Raw genomic sequence first — 21,763 nt, forward strand, 5'->3', positions numbered from 1 at the left:
ACATGTGTGTATTTTGATTCCGTATTTAGCAGGTTTACTAGGAATATACACCAAAAAGGGACATTTACCTCTGAAGGGAACTAGCTGTTCATCAGATGTGGTGTAACTTCCAAGGCTGTATACATTTCCGCAGTTTTCGTTGACAGGGTATATACGCGGACAAGGAAAAAATCCCGGATTTCCCGGTTAAAAATACACTTTCTCCAGGGTGAAAAAATATACTGTCACTTGACACGGAAAAGTTGTCCCTCGGAACTGCAAAACCCATCAAACCTCTTAAGGGGTATGCTTTTAGACACGGGCGTAGAATTTCCCGCCACTTTAGAAATCTAAACACAGGGGAAAAAAAAAAGACACGTTTCGGAAATATCTGATGTGCAGCAACATGTTCGCTGCGTATTTTTGTATTACGAAAGTATACATTGGAATTCCACCGAACACTGCATGTTACTTTCCGAATCATTGACATCGAAATTGCGATCGCTTTTGTAAGCCAGTTTCAGCTCATGTCACGTGATCTCGCCAGCCAATGACAGCGAATATTCTTAGCATAGGACACGTGATGTAGTCGGCCAACAGCAACATCATTGCGTATTTTAATTTGAACCATTAACTTGTGTGTTCACGCTACTGAACAGTGTCGCTACAAGAAAAGCAAAGTTTTCACATGTTAGCATTGGTCTCTAAGGTTAATAAGCTGTAAGAGAAGCTAAGCTTTCGCATATAATGTTCATCTTTTCTGCGCGTGTTACACTTAAAGATATATCACACAAATATTCTATTAAAATTTTTAATAATGACAAATGTCTGATCTCCATGGTTAGAAATTCTTCTAAATGGCTCGTCATCAAAGAGTTGATTTTTAAATGAGAGTAAAACGCTCTTTTATTTTAAAAAATTCATGGTACATTCTCACACATAGTTCAACTTGGAAAAAAATATTTACTTTGAAAGTAACGCTTTTAAAACCAGCATTCGCAATATTTTCCCAGGACCTGTTACATATAGGTGCGTTTCAGCAGCTGCCTGAGCGCGCCATGTAACAGGCGACACCCGACTTGCGCAGCTACGACGATGTAGGAAGCCCGTATGTACGTATGTGTAAAACATTAAAAGATCTTACATTATGTCATAAAAGAAGCAAGACATCACTGGTTCACGAAAATCTGGTGCTTTTTTTTTGGAGTATCCTTACTAAAATGCGCACATTTAAACTGCAACTTAAAGTGGACACTCGTGTGTCCAGATTCTCAACGAAGTAGATGTCGACCTGATATTAAGCTTTTCCGTGTGGTTTTTGGGATGTAATACAGTACTGGTGCTCCAAGAAAATTTACATCATGTTTGGTTCTTTATTATGGCATAATGCCATACGTGGTAGAAGATGAAAACATGCACCTGAAATGCAGCGAACAGTTGAAAATAGCCAGTACTGTGGAATTAAACATTTCGTTTCCAATACATTGACTGACTGCCTCTACGGAAAAGGTTAATATAATTTCTTTAGCAAAATGACAACTTAATTCTTTATCAAGGCGATTAATGTTTGATTGTCAGAAGGGTGGGAATAAAATAGTTACAGAAGGCTAAAATATACTATTAGTTTCAGATTTTAAGTGAGTTACAATACATTCACATGACAGCTCCCGGCCACAGATATCCGTTTTGTTTTCATTTGACATAAGAGTAAACGAAGGGCAAACAGCAAAAATCACTAAATGTAAACACGGGTCACGTCACAACATCCAGTCATCACGAGGCAGAGAAAATCCCTGGCTCCGCCGGGAATCGAACCCGGGAACCCGGGCGTGGGAAGCGAGAACGCTACCGCACGACCACGAGCTGCGGGCTCTTGTATCGCTGGTCATTTTATTACGGTCTGTGGAATTGAAACGTGTGTATTTTGGAATGGATGCCATCAGACTATATTCAGGACCACGGAAACTGAAATGTCCTGTAGTGACTCTCCTGCTCCCAGTCGGCCAGTTTGGCAGCCTGCTCTTCTTTAAAAAATCTCACAATTAATAGCGGATGGGATTATTTGCAATCGGGAAAACAATAACGCTTCAGAAATTTTGCCCTCTTTATTGCCTAATAGCTAATAATTTGCTGTTTTCTGTGACATAAAATTAAATATAGCATACATAAAACCAATAAAGAAAAGAGACAAGCAAGAAGCAAGAAAGTACGCATTACTACAATTCTTAGCTCCTACCATTTTTTCTCTCTCTAATCTTGCTACAACTTTGACGAGGTAATGGAAAATCGAAATATCGTTATCTATGTTGCAAAACGTTTGATGAACTATATTTGGCCTGCTTTCCTTTCTGTGACAGAATATAATACTGAAAAAGCTGTTAATGGAAATTATACTCTAGACTGATGTGGTTTCTGGATCTGATTGACAAATTAGACGTACTGTCTGCTAGATAAAGCAAAATTGGCCTTTTTAATATTGCAGCAGTTTTGTAACACACCAAATAAACGAAACTGTTTTGGCACAAATGGTCATTTTTATAACACGACAGAATATAATTCACGAAGTGCCAACACCAAATAACTATTAGTCCTACTAAAAGCAGCATGTTGTATGTTAGGATAGTTTCACATTTCATTCATACGCACCAGCTTCTCAAGCATGAAATCAAAAAATACTATTACGAAATTTTTTTTATAAATTTGGAATCGTCACATTCTTCCATAATTTGTGTGATATCCCCGCTTGTTCTCCTTCCTTATCCTAAAACACCACCACCACCACCACCACCACCACCACCACCACCACCACCACCACCACCACCACCACCACCACCACCACCACCACCTAAGACTGATTATGCCTTTCAGCGTTCAGTCTGGAGCATAGCCCCCTTATAAAATTCCTCCACGATCCCCTATTCAGTGCTAACATTGGTGCCTCTTCTGATGTTAAACCTATTACTTCGAAGTCATTCTTAACCGAATCCAGGTACCTTCTCCTTGGTCTGCCCCGACTCCTCCTACCCTCTGCTGCTGAACCCATGAGTCTCTTTGGTAACCTTGCTTCTCCCATGCATGTAACATGACCCCACCATCTAAGCCTGTTCGCCCTGACTGCTACATCTATAGAGTTAATTCCCACTTTTTCATTGATTTCCTCGTTGTCGACACCATCCTGCCATTGTTCCCATCTACTAGTACCTACAATCATCCTAGCTACTTTCATATCCGTAACCTCAACCTTGTTGATAAGGTAACCTGAATCCACCCAGCTTTTTGAACGGTGCACAGGTAACTTAGTCCTGGTACTGACTTCCTTCTTGCAGAAGAGAGTAGATCGTAGCTGAGCGCTCACTGCATTAGCTTTGCTGCACCCCGCTTCCAGTTCTTTCACTATGTTGCCATCGTGCGAAAATATGCATCCTAAGTACTTGAAACGCTCCACCTGTTCTAACTTTGTTCCTCCTATTTGGCACTCAATCCGTTTATATTTCTTTCCCACTGACATTACTTTGGTATTAAGATTAGCATCTCCAAAACGATAGTCCTTACATTTCTGATCTAGCTCTGAAATATTACTTTGCACACTTTCAGTAGAATCTGCTATCACAACTAAGTCATCCGCATATGCAAGACTGCTTATTTTGTGTTCACATATCTTAATCTCACCCAGCCAGACTATTGTTTTCAACATATGATCCATAAATAATATGAAAAAACAGTGGAGAGAGGTTGCAGCCTTGTCTTACCCCTGAAACTACTCTGAACCATGAACTCAATTTACCGTCAACTCTAACTGCTGCCTGACTATCCATGTAAAGACCTTTAATTGCTTGCAAAAGTTTGCCTCCTATTCCATAATCTCGTAGAACAGACAAAACTTCCTCCTAGAAACCCAGACATATGCCTTTTCTAGATCTATAAAGCATAGATACAATTCCCTGTTCCACTCATAACACTTCTCCATATTTTTGCCGTAAGCTAAAGATCTGGTCCTGACAACCACTAAGAGGCCTAAACCCACACTGATTTTCACCCAATTGGTCCTCAACTAATACTCGCACTTTTCTTTCAACAATACCTGGTAAGATTTTACCCACAACGCTGATTAAAGAGATGCCTCCGTAGTTGTTACAATCTTTCCTGTTTCCATGTTTAAAGATTGGTGTGATTACTGCTTTTGTCCAGTTTGATGGACGTGTCCTAACTCCCAGGCCATTTCAATTATCCTGTGTAGCCATTTAAGACCTGACATTCCACTGTATTTGATGAGTTCCGACTTAATTTCATCCACCCCAGCTGCTTTATTGCACTGCAATCTATTGACCATTTTCTCCACTTCCTCAAATGTGATCCTATTTCCATTATCATTCCTATCCCATTCTAGCTCGAAATCTGAAACATTACTGATAGTATTTTCACCTACATTGAGCAACTGTTCAAAATATTCCCTCCATCTGCCCAAGGCATCCACAGGTTTCACCAGCAGTTTTCCTGATCTGTCCAAAATACTTGTCATTTCCTTCTTACCTCCCTTTCGAAGACTGCTAATTACACTCCAGAATGGTTTTCCAGCAGCTTGACCCATAGTCTCCAACCTGTTTCCAAAGTCTTCCCAAGATTTCTTCTTGGATGCTGCAATTATCTGTTTGGCATTGTTTCTTTCTTCAACATAACTTTCTCTGTCTACCTGAGTTCTAGTATGTAGCCATTTTTGATACGCCTTCTTTTTCCTTTTACAGGCTGTCTTGACTGTCATTCCACCAAGCTGTTTGCTTCATCCTACTTTTACACACTACTGCCCCAAGACATTCTTCAGCCACTTCTAGTACTGTGTCCCTGTACCTTGTCCATTCCTTTTCCAATGACTAATTGACTACATTCAACTAACTGGTACCTTTCTGAGATCGCTGTTATGTACTTGCGCCTGATTTCCTTATCCTGAAGTTTCTCCACTCTTATCCTCCTACATATGGACCCGACCTCCTGCACTTTCGGCCTCACAATCCCAATTTCACTGCAGATTAAATAATGATCTGTGTCATCAAAGAATCCACTGAATACACGTGTGTCCCTCACAGCCTTCCTGAATTCCTGATCTGTTATTACATAGTCAATGACAGATCTGGTTCCCCTGCCTTCCCAAGTATACTGGTGAATTTTTTATGTTTAAAAAAGGAGTTTGTGATTACTAAGCCCATACTGGCACAGAAATCCAAGAGTTGTTTCCCGTTTCTGTTGGCCTCCATATCCTCTCCAAATTTACCCATAACCTTTTCATACCCTTGTATTCGATATCCAATCCTGGCGTTAAAATCACCCATGAGCAGAACACAGTTATTGTCCCTTACTCTAACAACTACATCACTGAGTGGCTCATAAAAACTATCCATCTTATTTTGATCTGTCCCTTTACAATGCGAATATACTGACAATCCTAATTTTCTTGGTAGACACTGTTAAATCTATCCACATCAGTCGTTCGTTTACATACCTTATTGCCACTACGCTGGGTTCCATTTCTTTCCTGATGTAAAGCCCTACACCGCATTGTGCTATTCCTGCTTTGACTTCTGACAGGTAGACCTTGTATTCTCCCACTTCCTCTTCTTTCTCACCCCTTACCCGAATGTCACTAACAGCTAAAACGTCCAGCCCCATCTTACTTGCAGCCTCTGCCAGCTCTACCTTCTTCACAGAGTAGCCCCCATTGATATTAATAGCTCCCCATCTCATTACCATTTATTTGCCAAGTCGTATCTTAGGAGTCCCTGCTTTGTCAGTTACAGGTGGAACTCCGCCACCTTCAAAGGTCCGAGGCATTTTGCTCTGTTTGTTGCCAGCATCATATTTAAAGTACCAGGGAAGCACGTTGCTAGCCTTACTTGCCCCGAGTCCCATTGGGTTTTACTCCTAACGGTTGAGGGACAATCTTGTCATCACCAGTTCTGTACCTGTTCTTGCCATTGTCGAAATTTGTTCGACGATTAACTTAACTAAACCGGTTTCTCTGGCAGGGTTATTGATCCTGCGATTATCCTCCGGTTAGGCGTTGTTACACGTTCATACAACACGTTTCCTGCGTTACTTGCAGCATAGAACTTACACTGCTGCTAGCCGGGGACTGTACAACTGGTCTCCCTACTAGTGTAGGGATGTGGCCAAATATTGTGTGTCAAAATTTAATTTTCTTGGATACACCGAGAAGATAATACCTAATCTTTCTCACCTGTTATTCCCATTTCCATTCTGGTTGTCTGAATCTATGGATTTCGCTAGCAATTATAACAGCTCGTATAGGCCCGTCCATTTCTATCTGCGGAAAGTTGGTTTTTGAATGTGTGCATGGTGTACGCGGTGTCTGTCAGGAGATTCTTCGTTGCATCTAGAAGTAAACTTATGATTCATTCAGAAATTAACTTAAAATATGTTCGAAAACGTTAAAAAACCAACAGGAATGAGTTTAAAAATCATATGAATGATCGATAGATCAATGTGTGCTGGATACTAGGCGCTTTGTGAAACAAGATTTCCCCTCAAGAATATGAATTTGCCGATCCCTTTTCCTGTTAGCATCTAGCTGCTTGCAGCGACTGCTTGTACAACCAACAGCCACATTCTGGTACAGGAGCCAGACAATCTACTACTAAAAACGCGACTCAACTGCGCATGCGCAAGAGCCCGCTCGTAACTGCTAAAACGAATGTAATATAAGCAGTTGTGGCTTCAAGCTCTTCGGGGGCAATTTGTTGTTATGAAGCACTGCATTGTCTTCCTAAAGCCTCTGACACATTTTGCTGTTGGCAGACGCTTGCATGAGCACCTTGTGTCGTTTTATATGGCGCATTTCCTTTGCAATTTAAGTTATAAACGAGAGAAAAAACGAAATGTTTTACTGTTTAAGTATTATTTTGAAGTAGCGGGATACAGTAATTTCCTTTGTTAGAGTATCGGTTCTTACTACTCAAAATTACAAAAATTAAACTGAAAACTAAAACAATGAAAAATTCCCGGGTTTTTCCTGGTTTTCTCTCGGATGAAAAAATCCCTGGTTTTTCCTGGATTTCCCGGTTGTCCTGGGTCGTGTACACCTTGGTTGAACAAAGTGAATACTTCCCGTATTGCAGCCATATTTATTTTAGCTGTTCTGTAAGAACCAGCATTTATAAGTAGTCCAATGAAAGATCGTATTTCTATTACATCTGTTTTGGGGCGTCTATTTATATTTTGTTCTTGTAGAAGGCCTCAATGCGATCTAGTACCAGGCAAATAATTCGCTCAATACTAAACTAATTGCTGAAGACTGCTGTAGAGTGCTTTGATGAGTTACTATATTTTGCTTCCTTGTTCTGATATTATTAGGCTTAAGTGTAGTCATCCGTTCAGTTACTTTATCCTTAACAAGCATAAACCTCTCCGGTATTGTTGGAAAGGAGGAAGCCATATCTTCACTAGCGTGGTCATCAGATTGACTGGAATCTCAATCTTCAGTGCGAAGAAAGCGATCATGCAACTGCAACTAGAGTTAGTTGTTCTTCATTGTCATCCTAGTGTCTTCATCTTCATTAAAAACTTCCTCCAGCAGCCTTCTAAGACGTCATATGAGAAGGAGCAAAAACATCATGATGGACACTGCAACACAGAAATTCTCACTACTAGGTAGGTGGGATCTTAACACCCCAGCGTTTAAGACTTGTGTACAGTGCTGCGTACTTTTTAAAACACCAATAATGGTTTCGCAACAATGTGCATCCCTTTGAACAAAGGCGCTCAACGGTGTGACCAACATGCTTCACTGAATACCAGAAACCTTAACTGGGGATGTGCGGTGTTCACAGCACCCCAGGCGTAAAAGGTTAAAAACAAACTCTTTAGTATCTATATTCTGGTTTAAATGGCTCTGAGCACTATGGGACTCAACATCTTAGGTCATAAGTCCCCTAGAACTTAGGACTACTTAAACCTAACTAGCCTAAGGACATTACACACACACACACACACACACACACACACACACACACACACACACACACACACACACACACACACACCCATGCCCGAGGCAGGAGACGAACCTGCGACCGTAGCAGTCCCGCGGTTCCGGACTGCAGCGCCAGAACCGCACGGCCACGGCGGCCGGCATTTATATTTTGTCTTTTACACGAAACTAACATAAATGTTATGGTTACTACTTTATAGCTGGCATTGCCTCAGTAAAATAGCAACTGAAGGGCATAAAAATTTGGAGTTATCACTGCTATCACTACCTGAGGTATTCTATAAGTTGGCAACAATTACAGTGAGTGCTCAAACAGTGACAATGGACTCACTGGTAGAGCATTTTTCTGCACTAACTCACTTCGACAAAAAGTCCTTTGTTGCCGGCGGTTTCGCGCCATTTTTTTCAGGTCCATTTTTATTCACGGATGACATTTCGATGCTCCATCATTTACTCGCCATGTGTTTGAAACTGTGTTACGTATCCCAGCGCGTGTAGCATGGCTTTTTCAATTTCGTTTCTGTTTTACGCAACTGCAACAGAAAGGTACAGAACAGGGCGAGAACAATCGCTTCTTGTTGTGACATTATGAAGCTGCGGTACTCCGTGTCATTGCAGAAGCGATAAGCGCTTCCTTATCCTGTTACGGCAACTCCCTGTCGCTACTTCCTGCCGATGCGGACCAACCTGCAGCAACTGCCGTGAATGTAAACATAAAGGAACAAGTCGCAAAAGGTAACTTGCACTTGGAACGCACGTGCATAGACAAACCAGGAAATCCCTTTCACGGATACAGATAATAGACAATCTTCGATTACGGATGAGAAACCACAAGCTTTACTGTAGTTCAAGAAATTACGCGTCAGCACTATGAAACTTGGTTACATTTTAATACTACACGTTGAATGAGGCGGAGTGTGTGTGTGTGTGTGTGTGTGTGTGTGTGTGTGTGTGTGTGTGTGTGTGTGTGTGTGTGTGTGTGTGTGTTCCGTGGCGTAAGTTAGTTTAAGCTAGGTTAATTAGGGTGTAAGCCTAGGGACCGATGAGCGTAGCAGTTTGGAAATTTGGTCCCATAGGAACTTACCACAATTTTAAAAATAATAGTTTACAGGATATTTATACATGATTAATGTCAACATTAATGTACATACTGACTCGTTCCACATCGTTTCGATGATAGTTACATGTTCCATATATCATCTGAACGATTCTAACTAATTACCTGTGGAGAAGGAACATTCACAGGCATTGGACGTTTCCTCTCAAGCATCGAACCACCACTATTAAATATTCCGTAAAGTCAACGTATTGTTTTAAATGAAGATGACTATCGAGTTTTAAAATAGGCTCGAAACGGTCTCTGTAGGAGCATGAAAAAAAATAACAGTTTTAATGCGCTATTCAGTAGTCAGTCTTCCTTGGAACGATACATAAACAAAGCCCTCGGTAACAAAAGAAAATAATAATCTCCATGAGGTTCTCTTACTTCTGCCAACACAACACCCCAAACAACCGATAACCTTAAAATTAATGCCTGAAGGAATGTTTGATAATTTCGTTCGTCACCCTGTACAATAATCGAGGATTGTGTCAATAATGATAGTACAGTTCCAAACACACGGACTTTAACATTTTATGCATTTCCATCATGCCGTATGTCGCGTATAGAGCGAGCCACCGTCAATAGGGAATGTCATTACACCTATGAAGTATGAACAGTGCAGCATTTAAAGCTATCTGCGATGATGTTACTAATAATCCTAATTATAAACATGAGGAGGGAAACGCCGTCCCGCATTCAAAGCAGATTTCGGCACTAAATAGCTGTGAGAAACGCTACGTACGTCGTGCGATTCGTGTCGGAAGTCACAACAGACAACTGTCATTGCTGTACAGTTTCCCGTGGGAAATCATCGTGCACGATAATTGCGTTGTGAATTATTCATTTATGACGTAATTATCGGCACACTTCGCTTTTAGTGGTGTTTCCTAAGACGAACTACCAGTGAAGAAAAGATCTCGTAATCGATTCCAGCTAGGAGTCTTGTCTTTCGGCGTTTACTGCGCGATGCTAATCTTGTTGACACACACAACCACTGCTTTATACTTGTCAAGAGTGGTCTAGAAAAGCGTCAGTACACCACCTCTTTAATGAATCGGACATTCAATGTATAAAACACCTTCAGACTTTTGATTAATAAAATCATGATTCTGATTATTTTACTCATGGGGTAAATGTGTTAATTATTTCACGTTAAGCATGTATGCAGCAAAAAGCTTAAACATAACTTCAAACGTTTTCTAAAGTTTGTTGTAAATCGAAGCTGCTACGTGTTCTCATTATCACCTTTCACACACAGGACACGTATAGTCAGCATAACTTGTACTTGCGCGGAAAACTAGTTATTGCTCGAATTATGCAGCTCAATGTTTATGGCATCGTATCTACTGAACTATGTCTTACCATTATACCACTGAATGCACCTGCAAAATTATATATGTAAGTACTGCCTGCAGAATGTATTGAGAAATACTGAATTAAAACCTGATGTATTTTGTGGCGGTTTTGCTGCATGAGCAGTGAAAATGTAGCAAGCTATTTTCCTTTAATTTATTGGATTTGTCACGGAGAAAGGGTTCAAAAAGTTTTGAAATTATAAGTGAGAATGGCAGCACTTGGTGACTTGCAGCAAATTCAAATACTGGATGAATATAATCTGGAATTTTGTGCCCGGCGAGTTGTGTTGTCTCAAGACAGATACACAATTTCTAACAGTAATATGTCGTCTTATTGTGTTACAACTTTACTCATTAAAAGGTACAATCGTACACATCTACACTTATACTCCGCAAGCCACCCAACGGTGTGTGGCGGAGGGCACTTTACGTGCCACTGTCATTACCTCCCTTTCCTGTTCCAGTCTCGTATGGTTCGCGAGAAGAACGACTGTCTGAAAGCCTCCGTGTGCGCTTTAATCTCTCTAATTTTACATTCGTAATCGCCTCGGAAAGTATAAGTAGGGGGAAGCGATATATTCGGTCCCTCATCCAGAAACGCACCCTTTCGAAACCGGGCGAGCAAGCTACACCGCGATGCAGAGCGGCTCTCTTGCAGAGTTTGCCACTTGAGTTTGTTAATCATCTCCGTAACGCTATCACGGTTACCAAATAACCCTGTGACGAAACGCGCCGCTCTTCTTTTGATCTTCTCTATCTCCTCCGTCAACCCGATCTGGTACGGGTCCCACACTGATGGGCAGTGCTCAAGTATAGGTCGAACGAGTGTTTTGTAAGCTACCTCCTTTGTTGATGGACTAGATTTTCTAAGGACTCTTCCAATGAATCGCAACCTGGTACCCGCCTTACCAACAATTAATTTTATATGATCATTCCACTTCAAATCGTTCCACACGCATACTCCCAGATATTTTACGGAAGTAACTGCTACCAGTGTTTATTCCGCTATCATATAATCATACAATAAAGGATCCTTCTTTCTATGTATTCGCAATACATTACATTTGTCTATGTTAAGGGTCAGTTGCCACTCCCTGCACCAAGTGCCTATCCGCTGCAGATCTTCCTGCATTTCGCTACAATTTTCTAATGCTGCAGCTTCTCTGTGTACTACAGCATCATCCGCGAAAAGCCGCATGGAACTTCCGACACTATCTACTAGGTCATTTATATATATTGTGAAAAGCAATGGTCCCATAACACTGCCCTGTGCCCTGTGGCAGAGGTTACTTTCACGTCTGTAGACGTCTCTCCATTGATAACTTGCAGTGTTCTGTTTGCTAAAAACACTTCAATCCAGCCACACAGCTGGTCTGATTTTCCGTAGGCTCTTACTTTATCAGGCGACAGTGCAGAACTGTATCGAACGCCTTCCGGAAGTCAAGAAAAATAGCATCTACCTGGAAGCCTGTATCTAATATTTTCTGGGTCTCATGAACAAATAAAGCGAGTTGAGTCTCACACGATCGCTGTTTCCGGAATCCATGTTGATTCCTACAGAGTAGATTCTGGGTTTCCAAAAACGACATGATACTCGAGCAAAAAACATGTTCTAAAATTCTACAACAGATTGACGTCACAGATATAGGTCTATAGTTTTGCGCATCTGCTCGACGACCCTTCTTGAAGACTGGGACTACCTGTGCTCTTTTCCAATTATTTGAAACCTTCCGTTCCTCTAGAGACTTGCGGTACACGGCTGTTAGAAGGGAGGCAACTTCTTTCGCGTACTCTGTGTAGAATCGAATTGGTGTCCCGTCAGGTCCAGTGGACTTTCCGCTGCTGAGTGATTCCAGTTGCTTTTCTATTCCTTGAACACTTATTTCGATGTCAGCCATTTTTTCGTTTGTGCGTGGATTTAGAGAAGGGACTGCAGTGGGGTCTTCCTCTGTGAAACAGCTTTGGAAAAAGGAGTTTAGTATTTCAGCTTTACGCGTGTCATCCTCTGTTTCAAAGCCATTATCCCAGAGTGTCTGGATACGCTGTTTCGAGCCACTTACTGATTTAACGTAAGACCAGAACTTCCTAGGATTTTCTGTCAAGTCGGTACATAGAATTTTACTTTCGAATTCACTGAACGCTTCACGCATAGCCATCCTTACGCCTAACTATGACATCGTTTAGCTTCTGTTTGTCAGAGGTTTTGGCTGCGTTTAAACTTGGAGTGAAGCTCTTTGCTTTCGCAGTAGTTTCCTAACTTTGTTGTACCACGGTGGGTTTTTCCCGTCCTTCAGTTTTACTCAGCACGTGCCTGTCTAAAACGCATTTTTCGATTGCCTTTAACTTTTTCCATAAACCCTCAACATTTTCAGTGTCGGAATCTTAGGTTAGGTTATGACAGCCTTTTAAATTTGTTCAATAATTATGCGAAACGGAGAAAAATATTTTTGTTGCCAGCGGAAGTTGCTATATGATCGGCCTGCAACAAAAATATTGAACTATGAACTGAGAGCCACTTATTAAATAGGTTGGGGGATCTAACGGAACACTGCACTATGTTCGAATTTATGATGTCCGATGTTGGTAAGTCGTCGGCGTTGATTTCGATTTCATCATGTTTAAGTATCGAAGGCGGATAGTAACCGACCCCAAAACAACTTTTTCGCATAAATGGCCTAAGTTTCATCAGTATTTATTTGACAGACTGTTTGGACCTTCTCTGCCAACACCAAAATAAAGTCTGAGTTGGGACTGACTGACTGACCAGAAACCTGTGCAAGCAGCGCAGCAGTTACGAGGGTGGGCTGTTCTTTTGTCAGATTACCAGTGTGCGATTGCGTATCGGCCCAATCCTAAGCATGCTAATGCAGAAACTCTTTCTCATCTCCCTGTTGGCCCAAATTCAACATTCGATGAGTCCTCCGCTTCTTGCAGCTGCTTTGATGCACAAGATTAATGCTTTGCGTAGTTTTCTGCTTAATCACCGGAAAATTGCTCAGGCCACAGCAGCGGATCCTGATTTGCAGATTCTGTTGCACTACATCCGCACTGGCTGGCTAGGTTCAGCCGGACAGATTCGTAGTTCTGTAGTTCGCCCGCATCTTGTCTGATTGCTTCTAACCGCTATTGCCCGATCTCGTGTTGTGGTTCCCCAGGCCCTCCAGCCTGACTTGCTGCGTTTGCTACAGCAAGGTCACTGGTGCGTCCTTTGCACAGAGCAGTTGATGCTAGTCATTGCTCTTGGCACGGTCTCGATGCGCAGATTGAACAGTGAAATTATCAGTGCCGCGCCAGTGCTGAACATCTGCCAGCCTCATCTCAGCAGTTCTTTGAATCGTCCAAACATCAAACATCTTGGCAACATTTGCACTTGTATTGCAGTAAGGAACCGCGAAATCCACGATGGCTCATGGTCGCTGAAGCTTTCAGCAAATTTTCCTTCGTAGTTCCTATGCACTCTGTTTCGGCTCGTTCCAGAATCCAGGCCTTGCCGTCGATCTTTTGCCTCAAGGGATTGCCTGAAGTGATTGTGACTGACAACGGATCTCAATTTGTTGCCGCCAAGTTTGAACAGTCTTGCGTTACCTTCGGCATCAGGAGCATCATAAGTGCACCGTTCCACCTGCAATCCAAAGCTGAAGCTGAACGCTTTGTACGAACACACGGACAAACCTCTTGCCTCCCACACCCGGGATCATGCTCTGTTGCTCTTCTTGTCTTGCTGAGCTGGCGGAGCTGTTGCACGGACAGTGTCGCCGCACCTCGCTTCAGTTGGTGGGCCCACTGCGACGGGCGGCGCCCGCTTCATGCAGACAAGGCAAGTGTCTAACGACCTCCTAGCTGCTGGTAAACCTTTCGGCATGAGAGGTAGTGGTCCACGAAACTCTTACGTTTTGTCCCGCACTGCGCTGGACGAAACTTAAGGATCGGAAGAGTTTCGTGGACCACTACCTCACATGCCGAAAGGTTTACCAGCAGCTACGTCATCCGTTCGTGAAAACCTTCATTCTATAACGATCTCCTGTTTTACAAATTGTATGCTAGATGGAGATGCTGGCACTTTTGTATGACGTACAGGACGTTCTATGTTTCTTTTGAAGAGACAGAGGATTGCCGAGAATCAAATTGGTCCTTGTGAACTGCATGATCCTGTCGCAGGCTTTGTGCTTTCAGATTCCGTGCCTGCCCGGATGCAGCGGCCCTCGCTGCTTCCGGCCCCTGTGGGTCCTACGCCATAGGCGCCAGTCCAGGAGCCAATGGAAGTCAATGGCCTTTCATAGAAGTCTATGTCTCGACAACCTCCTGGGGATGGGCTCCTCTTCCCAGCGGCTGTCTCACACACAAGCTGTCTCGGTCCGTCTGGAGTCATCGTTGAAAAAGGGCCTAAATGTGAGAAAACCTGTTTACATTGTTTATTTATTACTTTGCAAATCACAGCGTCTCACCATCTTCAGGCCTGAACTGTCGCTCCAATCGTATACACGATACCATCAGTGGCCAACGTTGCGAACTGACTCCGTATTATTATAGCAGCGATGATATGCCCGCAACCAGTTGGTTGGTTGTTGATGGGCGCAAACACAACATCGCTGTTACAGCAGTCTGCGGAAGCCAGTTCACAGGCGTTGGCCACTGATGGGATCACCCCCTTAGCGTCAGTTAAGCAATATGAGATGTACAGTGTTGCCATCTCTACTGCTTCTCGGAAGAACAGGTCGAGAGTCATGCTTCCACAAACACAAAATCTGGACCCCCAATCAGCTGCTACAATGGAGACCAACACAGAGATGCGTTCAGCGCCAAGACACGTCGAACTCCTAATTTTCTGTCTGGATGGTACAACCTTTTTTTTTCTTCCTGCCAAGTAAGAGACGACCATCAATCGCTGTTTAAGAACTCTCAGCCTCCCTATGGTGTAACTACTTCCTGCGCAAAAATCCCACGAAAAAAGTCGATACGTAATGAAAGACGTCAGATATATTTGTTGCCATTAGATCCAATATATTTCCTCCATGAGTGGGGTTCCAAACTATCTGTTCTAGGTACTTTTCAGAGAAAGCATTTAGTAAAGTTTCATAGGTTGTCTTATCATGCCCACCACTAACAAAATTGAATATTTCTTCTTAATTGATGAACGATTTAAGCTCCAACAATTACAGTATGGTTAAAGAACCTACATATAATGGAAAGCTTTAGATAAAACCTCAATTCGCTTATGTCAGGAGATGAGTCTGGTGGGTGATATAAGAAAGCATAAAATGATAACTGGATCCTTCTAATGCTGAGCTTTGTCACAGTAGACAAACTCAAATCCAACGAGACAAAAATTGAAGCTACATCTGAAATTGTTTGGGCAAATACAGTACCTCCATTTCCCGTTTGCCTATACTAAAATTTTTCCCAAAAATCTCACCAGCTTTCTGTTCCTACAGTTATGTGAGATTCACGGCTTTTTATGAACACTCTAAACTCTGGCCTTTTATTGCAAATGCTTCAGCAGTGAACCATTAGGATTTTAACACTTGTGCGAGGCATTTCTTTCGATTGCACACTGACACTTCCGGATTTCCTACAGCTGTCATGATCTGTGTATGGGGTCCACACAAGGGCTATGCATGCAGTCCAGTCAGCTACGTGAATAGCAGCCTCTGATGTGCAGTGCACACCTGACCCGTTTTGGGATACCCTACAGTTCTCAAACCCATGGCACAAGTCCAGGAAGTCGCAGCCCGACTTGTCACAGAAACTTCGAAATCCCTGGTTCAGTGCTTCCACTCGACTCAAAACCAAAGTGCCACAATCAGTTCTGGGGGACAACGTTGCAAATTGTGCACTCTGAGAAGGCCAGCATTGTGCACGGAGACTTGACAACCTTCTCTGCTAGTCGCTGGAATGACCCGAGAATAACCTCAGACCGCAGACGACAGGCATCGTTTGTTCCAACATGCACCTCAGCCTGCACTGGGTTGCAACCTGTTCCTCAGTAGCCTCCTCAGCACGTTGAATGAGACCCCAAGGCATACACATTGCGTGCACATTGCGTGCACCTGGTGTCCTTTCTTGTCCCTTGCTGCCATTTCCCTAAGAGTTTCCATCATTCGCCATATGTCTTAACTACCAACGATTAATAGACCCCTACCATTTTGCCGGCCGTTGTGGCCGTGCGGTTCTAGGTGCTTCAGTCCGGAACCACGCTGCTGCTACGGTCGCAGGTTCGAATCCTGCCTCGGGCATGGATGTGTGTGATGTCCTTAGGTTAGTTAGGTTTAAGTAGTTCTAAGTTATAGGGGACTGATGACCTCCGAAGTTAAGTCCCATAGTACTCAGAGCCATATGAACCATTTGAACCCTAACATTTTGCGTTTGCCTTCTCCTGTTTCCTCAAAACAGATTAAATTGGTTTCACTGACTCAGTTTCAGTGAAAGACAGAATCTCAGTCAATTTTCAACCGCTTACAAATGACAACTAACTCAAACTGTGAGAACAGCAGTCACAGTGGGGCTGCATTTTGGCTGGTACAAACAATGTATTAGAAGGCCGTGAACAAACAACTATAGAAGATAATCAACAGGTTTAATTTAATCTGTTGAGCTAAAAGTTTGCTAATTCCCTATAAGAAATGAAGCAGATACCCGAAACGAGATTTCTATTAAGGCAACACACAAACCTGTGGTAAAAATGTTTTGAGGTTTATTACAGTTGTTAGCAAACTCGAAAACAGAGTTAGTTAGCTTTAAGTTCTATGGGACTGATAACTTCCGAGGTCAAGTCCCATAGTGCTCAGAACTATGTAAGTTAATTTATGATAAAAATGGCTCTAAGGACATCACACACATCTATGCCCGAGGCAGGATTCGAACCTGTGACCGTAGCGGTCGTGCGTTTCCAGACTGTAGCGCCTAGAGCCGCTCGGCCACTCCGGCCGGCTAATTTATGATATATGCAGATAATACATACGGCTTCCCTCTTTTAAGGGATAACTAGATGCAACACAATATGTTAGGATTCCTACTACGCCTTGTCTTTTTACCTTAGATAACCCAAGAGATATTGAATTGGACTGATGACTTTCTAACTATTTGATCCTCTACTGCCTTCACTAATTTATCTCTTAAAACTATGTGGCAAAAAACGCAGTGGGTAATCACCTTTGTGTACCCCAACTTGTGAACGACTGTGTCAGCAGTACCGACAAGAGACGTCCAGGTGAGCAACAGTGTGTGTGATCTGTCGATCACGTCAAATGAGACAGTCCACATGTTCCAACATGGAAGAATCACAGTTGTGTGCAGCTGGCTGGCACATGGGAGGTTGGACAGGTTTGTGCGACCTCATTGCGACGATGACAAAAGCACGGTGAGTCACTGGGCAAGGCGTCTATTCACCGCCAGGTCTCTATAGACATTGATGCCATGGTTTCCCACCAAAAGAAACTCACAGATATTCATAGGCATTTTCAAAATGACTGCTCTCTGCTTGAAAAGCTCCTCTGTGGCAGACGCCGTTTTGAAGGCTATGTACCGCACCACCATCAATTGGAACTATGGGGCTGAAGCATGACTATTTCGCTATGTATCACAACAAATACCACATTTTTGTAACTGAAATTGGCCGAGAAAAAAATTTCCATTACTTATTGAATGGCCCTTGTATATTAGACAGTACTAATATCGTGAGTAAAACTACGAAAATCTTTATAGACAGGCTTTTATCATTAAATTTACACACATTTCGATTTTAGAATGTTTATCACAAAATAAATTTACTTGGAACTATGGTTCCTGATATGGATGATGGAGTAACACTGGTTACAACTTGTTATACCTGGATGTTGAGGGAGGGGGGGGGGCTTTGAATGTTTCTTTTCTCTTACGAAATTGTCAAACATGTGTTCAACAAAACACTAAAGTAGCTTCATTGACTCATCTATGCAATCGACAATACTGCTCTAGGTGTAACATTTCATAAAAGCCTTGGAAATTCTTGGATTGGACAAACAGACATACAATGGGTTACCCAGCTTAACTGTCAGCTCACATTGGAAGTAATGAGCTATATTAGCAACCAAAAGTGAGATTATTCTCAGAAATAAATCTAAATCTGTGTTGATTCGTGCAGTTTCTCAGTGGAGAATTCATAATGAAATATTTCAATTACTTACATGTAGTCAGTCCGAACATCTGTAACAAAACGCAGTCATTTGGGGACTAGATACACGTCATGAACTGTAAGATTTATACTATCGAACAAAAAGTAATTCTGAGGAAAAATGAGCTTATTCATATCTGTTACCGAATGATTTTCGCCTTGCATAAAGACATTTAAATTCGTTAAGTAACTGGTGATGTCAGCAATAAAAGATTTTTGTCACCACACCAGGTCTGCTCTGCACTCTTCAGTTATTAGATACCTACGCAAATTGTTCAGAGCACTAGCTGAAGGCCTGAACAGTGCCTAATAACCTGCGACGTAATCCACTTCCCAATGCAGTTGCTGGTGGTGTTCAATACAGCAGCAATTCTATACGGAGTCCTGTTTTTAGTTTACATTCTTGTCGCTGGAGCTCGTGACATTACAGACGGACTGTTCTTCCTTGTTAAATGGCAGCTGTTCCACAAGATGCAGCCTTATCCGCTCTATTTCCTTATTGGCATCAATGAACAGTATAATCAAATGTAAAAGCTGATTAAGTTTGGACAACCAAAACATATACCAAGACTAGCAACTTACAGTGTTGAGACAACAGCTGGCCTGGTCTTTGATCTGGATGGACACTGCCACATATCTTTTTCTGTGTTTCTACATCTGCATCTATGCTCTGATGTTACTGCAAACCACCATGAAATGAATGTCAGTCCTAGTAGCTGGAAACAGTGTTTGAACATGTAGCAAACTTCAGTGTGGATGTGTTGAATTTACTTTGATGCCATCATGCCCACAGAACAATAATAAGAAATGCAAATCCTGTGTTAAAATATAGAAACACTGAGTGATAGCAGCACCCCAAGTGATATGGAGATGAACTAAAGGAACGGAAATATTGCAAGTTGCATCCACTGTAGCATATGTAGTAATTTTTGTGTGTTTTTTATTTTACTAATACAAATATCCTAAACTTCCAAAGTTGTATTTTTGGCTAGCGTCAGAATAAGACAATTTAAAGATAGCTCCAACATACTGCAATGCAGCAGTGACTTTGCTGTTTGGATTGTAACAAAGGTGAGTTATTTTTTAAGCATATGCCATATTGATTGTGGAAAAAATACATGAAAATTAAAGGAATTAACCTGCCTCTAGCAATGATGAAGTTTAGTAAATTAATGAACTGTTCAAATTAAAGCAAAATTTTGATTTCTTATTCAAGTTCAGTCGACGGAAGTAAAACAACAATCTACCTTCCTTCTTGCCTCACTAAAGAGGTCATTATGAGGTCCCAGTAATTGCCTTAGTGACAAATTCCTTAATGACATGCATCTCTCACCGTTACCTACTGAATTTACAGGTAGTAACATTATTAGTCAACTGTTTTCAGTGCTGCTTTGAAGTGGAAGCAAGTTGGGTTGGTGTTTGAAATGCCATGTTGCCTCACACAACAAAAAATTCTTGATTAAAGGCCCTCATCCTTAAAAACTGCCAGAGTTTTAAAAATAAGGCCACTGATCTCCATTTGGAACACTCATTTATGTAACTGAACATTTTTGTTTCTGGCTCCAACACTTTCCAGTTTTCCATTTCTTTTAATACACTACCACATTTCAATATGTGGAGACTCTGCAGAGGGGATATGGCTATAGGATTTCCCATCTTGTGGATAATAATGGGAGCTGTCTAGTGAATCAAACAGGCAGTCTGTCTTTTCAACAAATTTTGTAATACATATTACTTCTGCAGGTAAAATATTAAATTCTACATAGTCATACAGGTACTATAGTTATTGAGACCTAAGCTGGGCTGCAGCATTTTAGTGAAAGAATCCTGGAAGTCAAATGGTTAAGACTTTGCCAAAACTGCAGAGGAGTCATTTTCTGCTGATCCCAGAAGAAAAGCCCTCTGAATAAATTCAAAATTGGCCTCTTTTTTTAAACCCAAACTGTAATTTATTCCCAAGGAGAGAACTTCTAGTAGTCTAACAGGTGTGCGACATCATAAATCACTGCAATAGGTTCATCACTAACTAAAAAATGTAATGGATAGGATTCTGTTGATTTCTCACTTCAGAGTTCCTTTAGCGCTCTCAGGGTTGAAGATAGTTTGTACAGGGTGCAACCAACCAATTTCTTGCAGCTGCCTTGTAACATAGTTAATGAGAAATTTTAAAGTAGTACGTGAAACTTAATTCCTAATGAAGTGATATGTAACAACCTGCTTCAAACTTTGAAGTTTCTGTTGTCTGCTGCACCTTTTGAGCAGACAGCTGACAGAAGGGAAAAATGACGTGACCAATATTTGTATAGTCGAGGGCTTTTTTTGGGTAAGGACACAGCAAGTACCTTTCCACGGACGTCCACTACCTAACATTTGTTTGTTGATGGAAGTTTAACTTCTGTTGCCAGAAATTTCATAAACAACCAGTTAAAGATTTATACGACAGCAATACTTTCTCTTACACACAAAATTTGAGCAGTTTAGTTCATTTTCCTCGTGATATGGTTTTGCTTTAACAAGGCTAGCAAAACTCATTCCTATGAGCCTTATACATTTTTGACTTTCTGCGACTTAAGCCTTCTTTTGAAACTGTAGTAGCCAAAACTTCTCTTTCCTCATTAAAGAATTACAGACACTGAGCACCCAGCTTAGCTGAAACATCTTTTGAGTGATACCCCTCAAAATGAATCTACAAAGTGTAACAAAAAAATTTACACTGTTGGGCACAACTAGTGCTTGATAATTCATTAACGTCAGTTTCATCTGATCCACTTCTGATATTAGCACTACATAATGAACACTTTTCAAGTATTTTGGAAAAACACCCTTATTTAGCCTACGTCTAGTTCGATCAGAGAAACGATTCTCACAAAAGCACCAGCACTGGTGGCATCATATGATAGCTCACAAACACATTTCCATTTAAGGAGGAGCTTTTGAGGTTGTTTAGGAAATCTGTAGAGCTGCTCTTTGTTAACTTTCTGCATTGAACCTGCGTAATATGCACATGAATAGCCCACGAATTTATAAGAGTATTTTAACATCAATGTCGTGTGTGGAATGTTCCGCCAGTTAGAGGGGTTCATAACTCTTGTAGTGTCTCTAGTGACCTGGAGATGAACTTCTCGACGTGTAGCCACTTTATCACAGGGCAAAAAGCTATGTGGAAAGAGAGAAACCAT

This window comes from Schistocerca gregaria, chromosome 7 (assembly GCF_023897955.1).
Source record: "Schistocerca gregaria isolate iqSchGreg1 chromosome 7, iqSchGreg1.2, whole genome shotgun sequence".
In the NCBI taxonomy this organism is placed as follows: domain Eukaryota; kingdom Metazoa; phylum Arthropoda; class Insecta; order Orthoptera; family Acrididae; genus Schistocerca; species Schistocerca gregaria.